Source organism: Trichechus manatus, unplaced genomic scaffold, assembly GCF_000243295.1.
Source record: "Trichechus manatus latirostris isolate Lorelei unplaced genomic scaffold, TriManLat1.0 scaffold00131, whole genome shotgun sequence".
In the NCBI taxonomy this organism is placed as follows: domain Eukaryota; kingdom Metazoa; phylum Chordata; class Mammalia; order Sirenia; family Trichechidae; genus Trichechus; species Trichechus manatus.
The window spans coordinates 5,203,412-5,216,011 of NW_004444067.1; the positions used below are offsets into that span (position 1 = coordinate 5,203,412).

The 12,600-nt window shown below is 49.8% G+C and overlaps 1 protein-coding gene across 1 annotated transcript in view; it reads right to left on the reverse strand.

Moving 5' to 3' along the window:
* TMEM132D (transmembrane protein 132D) overlaps positions 1 to 7,918 on the reverse strand; it is a 75,807-nt gene extending 67,889 nt beyond the window's left edge. The window contains exon 1 of the mRNA XM_012558034.1: positions 7,787 to 7,918. The gene's annotated coding sequence lies outside the window, so the exon portion shown is untranslated. The remainder of the gene's footprint in view (positions 1 to 7,786) is intronic.
* Positions 7,919 to 12,600: the final 4,682 nt, after the last annotated feature.

The following is a 12,600-nucleotide window of genomic DNA, read 5'->3' on the forward strand; positions in this document are numbered from 1 at the left end:
CCCCAGTATCAGAGGATAGGGACATGCTGCTGGCTAGGTACTAATTATCTACCACTATCTTCATTAATGAGATTTTCTGATAGAAGTCAGGGCTGAGTCACAGCAGGTACCTATACACTCGCATACATTTTAAATGTGATGTGCGAGGTGGTAGCTGCGTGACTCATTTTAACACCAATGGAAATTTGACTCCTAAATCATCATGCGATACACTAACGTTTTAACCATGGTCTTTAAAAGAGAAACACAACAGCTTTGTGCCAATTGCATGCCTTCTGTACATGATAAAACCCAAAACCAAACCCACTGCCATCAAGTCAATTCTGACTCATAGCAACCCTACAGGACAGAGTAGAACTGCCCCGTAGGTTTTCCAAGGAGAGTCTTGGTGGATTTGAAATGCTAACCTTTTGATCAGCAGACGAGCTGTTAACCACTGCACCACCAGGGCCCCAATGATACGCAGTGTTTAATAGCATGAATTTTTATTTAGAGGTTTAAAAACGACTTATGGTGTATTCTCTCATGTCTTAATTGTCACCTGTTGTCAATATGTTTTCCCTCTTCATATAACACCTTTTTTACAGTCAGTCACAGAACTACAGAAGAAAACAAACAGTTTCCATCACAGACACAGTAGAGAATTGGAGATGTCCCCCTCAGAGGCATAGTAGCATTCTGGTAGTGCTATGCCTGCAATTTGTGCTGCTGCCACTAGGTGGTGCCCAAGAAGAAACCCCTGGTCCATTGCTCAAGGTGTGACTAGCTGATGCTTCAGAACATTTAGCAAACAAAATACAACTTTACTGAAGTATTCCATTAAACGTGAAGTACATGTGTCAACAAGTCAATTCAACTGGAAACATCATGGAAAGGAAATGGAGGATCTGATGCTTCATACCTCACCAGATGTGCAGCAATATTTAATACAAATTTGGGTTTGTTTTGCCATTAATTCATCCAACAAATAATTACTTATTGCAAATGGTTAAGTGCTCGAGTACTAGCTGAAAGGTTGGCAGTTTGAACCCACCAAGAGGTGCCTTGGAAGACAGGCCTGGTGATCTGCTTCTGAAAGGTCACACACTTGAAAACCCTATGGAGCAGTTCTATGGCACACATGGGGTTGCCATGAGTTGGAATCCACTTAATGGCAACTAACAACAAGGATATGCCAGAAGTTCTGTCAAGGCTGGGAATGTTGGGGTGAGTAAGATAGAACCCTAGTTTCAAATTCTTGCAGATCTGCCAGTCAGGACCATCCATCAAGTACTGAGGATAACCATGTTCTGAGTGAGTACAGTCACATCTTACTAAGAAAAAGGTAAAAATCATCCATGGTGAAAATTACTCTTGAAAATCTCTTAAACTGGGTCTCCTTTGACCATGTCTGTAGTTTGGCCTCGAAAGCCTGCATAAGGCAAGAAACAGGAATAGGTTAGGGAGAAAGGGAGCAGCCCAAGTGCCTCTCCAGTTTTGTATTTCCTGCATGGAAGAAGAAACGGAAGAGCTAGTGCGGATTTTTTGGCAGCCTAAGTGGGAACAAGAAGCCAGGGGCTGAGTGATCCTTTAGCAGATATGGGGGACCCTAGTGGTGCAGTCGTTAAGAGCTATGCCTGCTAACCAAAAGGTCAGCAGTTTGAATCCACCAGCTGCTCCTTGGAAACCCGATGGGGTAGACTCCCATAGGGTCACTATGAGTTAGAATTCACTCGACGGCAATGGTTTTTTTTTAATTATACCAACCAATGAGAATTGTAAACTGTTGTTTCTGAGGCCCTAAGGATCAAAATGACAAAAAAAGTACTTGCTTAATAAAATTTTCAGAGAACTCTACCACGGACCCACCACGGCAACCCAACAGCAGCTATAGACTACAGTGAATGAACAGGCGTGTTGGATTTGGCTCCACGTGGGCGAGTCTGCTGTCCCTGCTCTGGAAGATGAGTGATGAAGGCAAGAGAGGAACGGGCCTTGGAAACGGGCACCACGAACCTCGGCATCTGATGATGCCCAGGCGCTTGGTACCTCACTTCCCTTATCTGAAAAATAAGGATAAAAACTACGCCGATTCCATGGGGTAGCAGCTGAGGGTTGAAGGAGCAAATGTTTATCTGCCGTGTAGTAAGCACCCAACACGTGTTGAAACGTCGCTGCAACACCTCTCCCTCCTTCAACGGTGTCGGGAGTCAACTCTGAAACTGTGGATTAGATCTTAGAACCTGATAGACAAGGACACTTAGAATCTAAAAGAAGGGCTTATGTTCTGGGGAGGGAAATATTGTTTTCTATCAAATAAGACGTTTACTCCCAATCAGGCAACAAAAAGTTACAACATTAGGGTGTTGATCTCCGGAAAGGACCACCATTCTTATCTGGTGTCCAAATAAAACACATTGATACAACAAACAGCACCAGATGGGTGGGCAACACGTATGTGATGAAGCTCAGGGGAGCTTCTTTTTTCTCTGACTCTGGACCTCCAATATGACTCCACGAGGGTCCCTGGGTGGTGCAAATGGTTAATACCCTCGGCTCCTAACCGAAAGGTTAGAGATTTGAATCCACCCAGAGGTGCCTCGGAAGAAAGGCCTGGTGATCTGCTTCTGAAAAACCAGCCATTGAAAACCCTGTGGAGTATAGTTCTCCTCTGACACACATTGCGTTGCCATGAGTCAGGGTCGACTTGACCACAACTGTGTTTTTTTTTAATTATCACTGTTATTAAGAGGCGTTTGAAGGTTGAGTCTGCAAACCAGGGGCCTTCCAGACAAATCTGAACGGCAACTGGTCCGTCTGTCTGACTGGGTGGAAGGCAGACGAACACAGCTAATCCCTGTATCCAGCAGGTGGTCTCGCCCCAGCCTGCGGCTACAAATTTCATCCCAGTATTGGAGATGTACCTTAACAATGACCACCCTTGGGCTACAAGATGGGCAGAGAAGGTGCCTATGGGGAGATGAGGGTAGTCCATCACCCCTGCTGAATAAAAGGGCCCGACACAGAGGTGTTCGCAGAATGAAAAGCGCGCGTCCTCTGTAGGTGCGTCAGAGGCGGGCTCACACGTGGAGGGTGGGATGGCTCCACCATCTGCCGGCTTTCCAAGAGCTCCTCCCCACAGGTGACAAGGAGCTGGCTTCAAAGGCGTCAGCGTGGCCCCTGGAAGAGCCGGGACACTTGGAACGTCCCCATTCCTTAACTGGATATTTCAGAAGCGATTTGGCTAACTCTCGGGGTGGAGACACAACCCCCTGAAGGATTGGTAGGCTGAGGAGAGAAGGAGGCACTAATCAGGCCTACCCATCCCCGTGGTCTCTCTGTGGCTGTTCAGATGATGGTGAGTCCCGCGGGTTCTGACAGAACATTGCACAGCGTGGCGGACCTCCCACGGCTCCGGTTCTCCTCCGGAACAAGGGTCCTGAGAAGACAAGCCCAATCCTGCAGGCCTGACCAAAGCACCGACAGGGAGGCCTCAAAGAGCTCCAGAAGGTCCTCTTTCCTCTTCCAGCTTCTCTTCCCCCTCAGTGTTTATCCAGCTTGTTAAACTGTCTTACTCCCATCCCGGAAATTATACTCCATCCCCCTCGGCAGTCTGCCCTCTTACAGAAGAATGTTTTGCTTTGACCAGCTGTATGAGGGTATCTCAGGCTTTATTATTCCCAGTTGCAGCTACGGGAGAAGCAAGGGCAGTCTCTGATGGTGCTGGAATATCTAAGATGTCCACTGAGACGACACAGCAGGTCCGCTGAACTCAGCGCGACAAGGTAGGGACTAAAGTGCCCCTCCTTGTCATGGGCGGTCCATCTCTGAGACATCAGTAGATACTGGTCTGTGCAGGAGTTGTTAGGGAACAATTTCACACCCCGTCTGTCACTCTGTTGTACTGTGGTGGCCTGCATGTTGCTGTGATGGTGGAAGCTACGCCGGTATTTTAAATACCAGCAGGGTCACCCATGACAAACAGATTTCAAAGGTGGAGCTTCCAGACTAAGACGCCCTAGGAAGAAAGGCCTGGTGATCTACTTCTGAAAATCAGCCAACGAAAACCCTATGGATTGCAACACAGTATTGTCTGATGTAGTGCTGGAAGATGAGCTTCCTACGCTGGAAGACGCTGAAAACACAGCGGCTACAACAATGGACTCGAGCATACCAATGACTGTGAAGATGGTGAAGGAGTGGGCAATGTTCATGGACATGGGGCCGCCATGAGTCTGAGCTGACGCCAACACCAACAACAACAACGAACAGCTGAGCCTGAAGGCGGGCAACACCGACTTAGCTAACTCTTCAGGAGTAGAACTTAAGCCCAAATCAGTCTTCTCCCCAGTGTATGAAGCAGTGAAGTATGTCTGGCTTTAAGATAGAGTGACTGTCCCACAGTGGCACTATGTGGGTTCTCAGAAGACGCCAGCCCCACAAGCTCTCCACCCCTGAGTGGCTGAGGTGGACGTAGGTTGCTGGAGAGGCAGAGAGCCCACTGGCCTATTCTGCCTGAGAGCACACCCACCTGCCCTGCCCTGGGGGCTCCCCTCCCCTCCTCCTCTCAGTACAAGTGCTCTGGGTGGGCTAGGCTTTGGGGAAGCTGGGTGTTCTGGTCCCTGGGCTAAAGTGCTCGTTCAGGGATGAGGAGGTGACCTGAATAGGTCCCACTGGAGCATATCCCAGGACTTATTGCAGGAAGGGCCTAGAAGACATACAGTCTTTCTGTGGGATGTGAGCCGGTTCTGAGGCATCCAGCTTGCTACCACAAGGATACCTTCCGTGAGAATGAAGCTCACAGAGAAGAAAGAGGGCCTACAGGTGGGAGGAGAAAGAGAGAAAAGGAGAGGCGGGAGTAAGAGAAGGAGAAAGAGAAAGAGAAAAGAGGAGAGACAGGTAAACAGAGACAGAGAGTGAGAGAGACAGAAAGGTTCTGCTGACGTCTTTCCAGCTTCTGGACAACCCATCAAGCCAGCTCCCACTCTGGACTTTCAGTATGTCAGCCAACAATGCATCTTTTTATTCAAGCTGGTGTGGCTGGGATTTTCTGTCATTTCCACCCCAAGCATCACAACGGATATTACTGCCAGTATCTCAGTGCTTCCACTGGGGATCTGCTGCCTTCTTAAAAAAAACAAAACAAAACAAACAAAAAAAAAAAACAAGCATCCTCAGGAGGCATAAGACGGCACACCTTTTCCATAATTTACGATTTGGCGTGAATGAGTTTTCCAGTGCATTTCCTGAGCGGAGATTTGCTATGGATGGGAGAGAATTGCGTGAGCTTAGTGGGCTTTTGGCTGGGGAAGGAAGAGAAACCAAATAAAGACGCTGGGGGCTTTGAAGGCAGCCCTCCGGCTCAGAGGCTTCCAGGAGTCTGTACAGGTGGTAAGGATGCTTCTCCAAGAATCCTTGACTTTCTTCTTCAAGGGCCCCTGGATGACGCCAAAACATTACCCCTACTAGGTGAGACCTCACGGTTGATGTGAAGCTGAATGTGGCGAGTTTCTCCGTTCTTTCGTGGGTCCTCTGTATTCCTGAAGGTCATTTCGGAGCCCCAAGACCACTCATGTTGTTCTGGCCTCTTTAGAGCATACACATAAGCTAGGAGTTCTTTGCTGGTTGGTATTATAAACCCAACTCAAACTGCTTTACACGGAGAAATTCATTGGCTCATGTGTTGGAAAAGTCCAGGGGTCATGATGGTGGGGTTCACACTCTGGAGCAGTGTCATAAGGACGCCATCTTTCTGCATGTTGGTTCTGATTCCCTCTGGACAGGCTTCCGTCTCAAGATGGTGCCTCCTAACTCCAACATACTCTCCCAGGTGTGAGAACAAAGGGGAACACAGCACTTCTTTCTCAAGAGTTCCAGCCAAAGTCTCAAGATTGCATCTCATTGGCTCTGACTGGATAGTGTGACTATCCCTGAGCCAGTGACTGTGGCCAGAGGGATGCAATACTTTGATTGGCCAGCCTGGATCATGTGGCCACCCTGGAGCTGGGATGGAGACAGTAACCATCTAAATTGCCTGGACATCATGAAAAGACGCAGTGGAGGGGAGGTACTCGGGGAACCAGGTGTTATCAGAAGACGGACAAACGGAAGCTGGAGAGGCAGGGCATACATGTCCACTGCAGGAATCACGAATCCCTGGTAAAAGCTGTGCAGCCAAGAAGAAACTCAGAATGGAGGATATACCTAGTTACAGAACAAGGAAAAGGACAAGACAAGGGCCCAGAAAGAGAACTTCCGGAGGATACAGTTACGTGTGAAACGCTGAGCCTGGAAGCAATGAAGATGAAGTCTCAGGCCTCCCTAGAGGTCTGCTCCTCTTCACAGCCTCCACCGTGGTCAGCTACCCCCAAGGCCTCGCAGACAGAAAACACTCACTCAGTGATAGCTGAGTTAGACTGCTTGTGAAGTCAGCGATCAGCAATAGCTCCCTGGGGCTGAACCTCACAGAGGCTGGTGGAGGAAACACGTCTTCAACTGGATGGTGAAAAGGAGGGAAAATCTGGGAGGGAAAGGAGGGCTTGCGGGGCTGGGTGGTGGCAGGCCGTGCTGCAGAAGGGCTGCGTCCTGGGTGTATCCACGGGACTTGCCGAAGGCCTGGATGCGGAGAGACAGAGAGACGAAGGAAGGACCAGCTGTCATGGACCGGTGTGAAGAGGGCTCCAGCGGCAGGTGGATGGGTGTCGGGTAACACATCACACGGCCTCACCGCCTTCTCTCTGAGCTCCTTAGGGGCAGGGACGCGTCTTCTCTCTAATCTCTGCAGCCCTGGCATCGTGAATGGTGCCATGCCAAGCTCTGGGGGAAGACCCCATTTGTGCCTGTGGTCGGATTTCCACGTGGGCGGAGGTGTTCCCAGAGCTCCCTCACAGGACACTCCAGGCACAGACTTTACACTGGTCCTGTTCAGCCCAGTGGGAGCCGGTGCCCTGACGGACCCCGGCACCATGTCCCCAGAACCAGGAGGGAACGAGTCCATCACACCTTGGTGCGTGCCTGGGAGAGCGCTCGTTGAGAAAGACGTGGCTGCATCCGCCTTTGCAGCTATGAGGCTGGTGGGCGGCAGCAGCTCCAAAGCCTGTTTCCTCCCATCGCCTGAAAGCATGCTACACGGCTCCTGGCAGAGGGACACTCGAGTCCAGGCCCAGCGCTGTGTCTCCCAGTGTGCCTTTGTTTTGAATCTTTATACTTAATTTAAAGAGGGAAGGATGGGGGAAGAGGAAGGAAGCGTCAACGGGATTGAAATAAGGCCGAGAGCTGGTTTTCTAGGTCCCGGACGCACAGAGTGTCTCAGGAGCCGGGCAGGGGCTGGAGAAAGGCTTTTTCTCATCCTCTGTTGCCGGGACTGTGAATCCCAGCCTGCGTAATTGTATGCTGTATACCCTCACCAGTTTTGCAGCGACGCTTCGCTCTATAAAATCATCCGAGAGCAGCTGTGTACCCATCCATCTAGGTCTGGTAGTCCACTCCCTCCCTCTCCAACCTGGCTGGATGGAGAGTGACGTCTGTTGGGGTGTTAGTATCCAAATCCCACCATGACCTTCCCAGCTGGGAGCCAAAGGCATTTTGCCAGCACCACCAAGGGTTAAGGAAAGCTTCACAGACCCAGAGTCTTCCTCAAGGGCTGTTTTTCTTTCTGTTCTGCTTTTGTGCAGGGAGAATCTCTCGGTTTCAATGGCAGGGTGACCAGAGTGGGATGGGGGCCCCGTGAGACCCTGATGCCCCAGCCGATTGGTGAGCAGAGAGGCTGCATGACAGCGGTCTCGGCAGGGACAGGGGGTCAACTTGCCTTAATGGCGTCTTCGTCCGAGGACCTGCACTGCACTGACTCCAGCAGCTCCGTCACTGTGCCATCCTCCTCCACGGAGACCACCTTCACTGGCACGGCCACCGTCTTCCCTGTGAGGATGGCCGTGTTCAGGATCTCTGCCTCCTGGAAGACCAAGGACAGCCTCCATTACACCCTCCCGAAATGGACCACACAGACACAGACACACAGACACACAGACACACACACACACACACACACACAGACATACTTATAGACACCCCCACACACAGACACACACACTGACACACACAGAGACAGACACACATACTTACAGACACACACTTACATACACAGCCACACAGACACACAGCCACACAGAGACATACAGACACACACACTTACAGACTCAGGCACACACACACTCACACCCCAGTGACATCAGGTTGGGGTCGCCAACACCTAGGGGCCTGGAAGGTCAGGTAAATGATGGACACAGGTCCCATGGAGACCGACGGGAGGTCGTGTGAGCAGTGGAGACCCTGCCCAGCCTCACTGAGCTTCGCCCTAAGGGACTCTGAGCTCTGTTGGGATGAGATGGGGCCCCCAAAGGCTATGCTGAAGTCCTAATCCCTGTCTGTGACCTGGTCTGGAAATAGGGTCTTCCTCTGAAGACAGAAGACGACATTGTCAGTTAAGTCGTATTGGGGTAGGGTGGGTCCCGACCCCAGTCCCTTCTGAGTGGTGTTTTATAAAAGGGGAAGACAGACACAGAAACGGGGAAGACAGACACCACGTGAAGAGGAAGATTTTGAACAAAATCTTCAAATTTCTAGCCCGTAACATTCTTTGTTCAATTCCACGTCACCACACGTCAGTCGTATTCCCATAGCGACCCACGGCGCCCCCATGTGTGTCAGAGTAGAACCGCACTCCACAGGGTTTTCAATGGCTGCTTTTTTGGAAGTAGATTCCAGGCTTTTCCTCCGAGGCGCTTCTGGGTGGACTTGAACCTTCAACCTTTCTGTTAGCAGCTGAGTACCTTAACTGTTGGCACCACCAGGGACCCCGCTGTGCCCCTAAGATGGTCTTTAACAACACTCTGCACTGAACTTCTTCTATGAGTTTGCAACTGCCTGGCCCACCCTAGATAAAGGAAGAACCAAAAATCTGGAAGTGTGCGAGGAGCAGGTTAGGGAGTCCTTACGTCACGGTCAGAGCCAGGCTTGCAAAGATCCTTGTTAATTTGATTTTCATATGAAATCTGAAACGCCTGTTAGTAGCACGCCAGCAGAAGGAATAGAAGTTTATCATCCTAAAATTACATAACCATTTTCCTTATGTTCACTTTGTACTTTTTATATAAGATCTTGTTTCCCCGTTATAGGACTAGGTTCATCTTATAACTAACTAGCTCATTTGGTTCAGCCTTTGGATATGATACTTTTTTTTTTTTTCTTTCAACATTTTAATTCTAAAAGGCAAGACTTCGGTTTGGAATGTTCCTGAATTTCAAAGACCATGCCTTAATTGTCTGAGTATTCGGAGACCTCCAAACGTCCCCTAGCCCACGTCCTTTTTGTCCTCTCTCCTCTGTGTGTTCTCAGCCTGATTTTATTTTGGGGTAAAAACCTAGTAAGAAAACGAAGGGTCAAAACCAGAATGTGACGTTACTGCCTGCTGCCTCCTGGCAGGAGAAAGGACACGTGGCTTTTTCTACTCCGAAGGATGTGGATTAAAAGGAGCGAGACCCGCTTTGTAAGAGCAGTGGTGTCCAGTGGTAGCATTCTCGCCTTCCACGCGGGAGACTGGGGTTCAGTTCCTGGCCAAGGCACCCCATGTGCAGCCACCACTCGTCTGTCAGTGGAGGCTTGTGTGTTGCTAGGATGCTGAACAGGTTTCAGCGGAGCTTCTAGACTAAGACAGACTAGGAGGAAAGGCCTGGTGATCTACTCCTGAAAATGAGCCAGGGAAAACCCTATGGATCACAACAGTCCAGTCCTCAACTGATCGTGGAGATGGTGCAGGACCCAGCAGTGTTTCCACTGCACACGGGGTTTCCCGGGGCCGAGTCAACAGCAGCTGCAACATCCTTTGTAGAGGGCAGAAAAATGCTCTTCAACTCTCTGGTTCCACCGAAATGAAAGAAACAGGCTGGGGAACACTGCTCTCCCTTTGCCTCCAGCTTTAGGGAAAGAAGGGAAAGTAAGCAGCGTCTCTGCTCCAACACTAAACACCCAAAGGGCCTTTAACGTACTTGTACACTCAGGTCAGCATAGTGAGAAGCAATGTTGCGGGTAGCAGATGAGCAGCTGCCCAGACATATATCCCAGTGTTTTCTCATCCTTGGAATAGAACACGTCGTCCTGCCAACCGGGACCTCGGTGAGGATCAGCCTCCTCTGTGCATTCCCAGTTTCTGACGTCAGGCAGCTTCTCCCCACGTAGCTCTGCTTTCCCCGGGAGTGGATGGGTGTGGAGGGACTCACAGAAGCCTTCCGACAGGAGGACAAGAGACCGTGCTTATTCAGTGGGGAAGCACCTGCTGGTTCTCAGCTTAGGTCACTCGTGATATTCAACTGCTCTGATGATTGCTCCTCATGGAACCCCGAGAACTCCGCTGCCTTTCTGCCAGGGATCTAGCTTATCACAGCCCCTCAGAACCCAGGGAGTAAAGGCACACACTCTTGAGTGTGCACTGTCTCTGCCCCTTTGTGAATCATGGTCCTTGCTGGTAGCTCTGCACAGCTTTTCTGTGCGTGTTAGGGGGGCATTCCCGGGCGTCTGACAACATGGCAGCAGAACCCCGTTTTGCTTTAGGTTGTAGCATGCTCAGCCGATAGGACTACATTCTTGGCCCCTAGTCTGCGACACAGTTCTGGTCCATGAGCTGTAAGGAGAGTTACCTGGTGGGTGTCTTGGATTGAACTGTGTCCCCCAAAAATATCTGTCAACTTGGCTAGGTCATGATTCCCAGTATTGTATGATCGTCTGCCATTTTATCATCTGATGTGATTTCGTTACATGTTGTAAATGCTATCACTATGATGTAATAAGATGGATTAGTGGCAGTTATGCTGATGAGATCTACAAGATTTAAATAGTGTCTTAAACCAATCTCTTCTGAGATATAAAAGAGACAAGCGGGCAGAGACACATGGGAACCTCACACCACCAAGAAAGCAGTGCCGGAAGCAGAGCACGTCCTTTGGACCTGAGGTTCCTGCGCTGAGATGCTCCCAGACCAAGGGAAGCCTGATGCATCACAAGGACCTTCCTCCAGAGCTGACAGAGAGAGAGGGCCTTCTCCTGGAGTTGACGCCCTGAATTTGGACTTGTAACCTACTGGACTGTGAGAGAATAAACTTCTCTTTGTTAAAGCCATCCACCTGTGGTATTTCTGTTAGAGCAGCACTAGATGACTAAGACAGAGGGTTTCCAGAAAAGTTTGTTTAAAAAAAAAGGCAGATTCTGAAGGCTGTTTGGGGTTTTTTTCTTTCTTTCTTCCCACTACACGCAGATAATGCTGGAGCTGGGACTGCATCTTGTGACTTGAAGGTGAAAAATTCTTTACCGTTGAGTCGATTCTGACTCATAGCAATGGAAAAGGTTGTGAGGTTGAAGCCACGTGGTTTCCGGATGATGTGATGGTTAAGCACGAACTCTCGTTGGACTGCCTGGGTCCACTCCTGGCCTGGCACTGTGGCTGGGTGACTTTGGATAAGTTACTTAACTCCTGGTGCCCAATTTTCTTCCGCTGGAAAATGGGGTTACTGACAGTATTAATGACGGTGTTACGTGGGTTGGTATTCGTGGAATCCACCGCCCATCTGTCAGTGTGTCATGCTGTGGTGTCCCGTGCGTTGCTGAGATGCTGGAAGCTATGCCCGCGGTCTGCCCATGGTGGACAGGTTTCAGCAGAGCTTCCCGACTCAAACAGAGTAGGAAGAAAGGCCTGGCAGTCTACTTCCAAAAATCAGTGTATGAAAATCCTACGGATCACAACAGAACATTGTCCAGCATAGTGCTGGAAGACGAGCCTGCAGGTTGGAAGGCGCTCAAAATACACAGTGGCCGCCAACAGTGGACACCAGGGACACCAGGAAAACAGTAGCATTGCCGTCGAGCTGACTGTGATGCATAGTGAGCCTGTAAGACAGAGCAGAACTGCCCCACAGAGTTTCCAAGAAGTAGCTGGTGGACTTGAACTGCCAACCTTTTGGTTAGCAGCCGAGCTCGTAACCACTGCGCCACCAGGGCTCCAAATGTTTGCACAAGGACTCCAACAATGGATGCCCAGAGAAGCTATGAAAATGATTTTTTTCAAAAGAAGACTAGACTTACGGCCTGACAGAGACTGGAGAAACCCCGAGAGGATGGCCCCCGGACACCCTTTTAGCTCAGTAATGAAGCCACTCCCGAGGTTCAGCCTTCAGCCAGAGATCAGACAGGCCCAGAAAACAAAACGAGGCTAACGGGGCACACCGGCCTGGAGGCAAGGACGAGAAGGCAGGGGGGGACAGGAAAGCTGGTAGCAGGGAACCCAAGGTCGAGAAGGGAGAGTGTGGACGTGCTGTGGGGTTGGCAACCAATGTCACAAAACAACATGTGGAATAATTGTTTAATAAAAAACTAGTTTTCTCTTTTTTCACCTAAAGTATAATTTAAAAAAATGATTTTTTTCTCTTACCATAAGATATCTTATTCAGGGAAGATATTTACAATATGAAAAAACAAAGAAACAAAACAACCTAGCTGATATGCTATGGGCAGGGAGCAATCGTAAGAAAGGCCCGGCCAGTCAGGCTGGACACCGGCGGGTATGGGCAGGGAGCA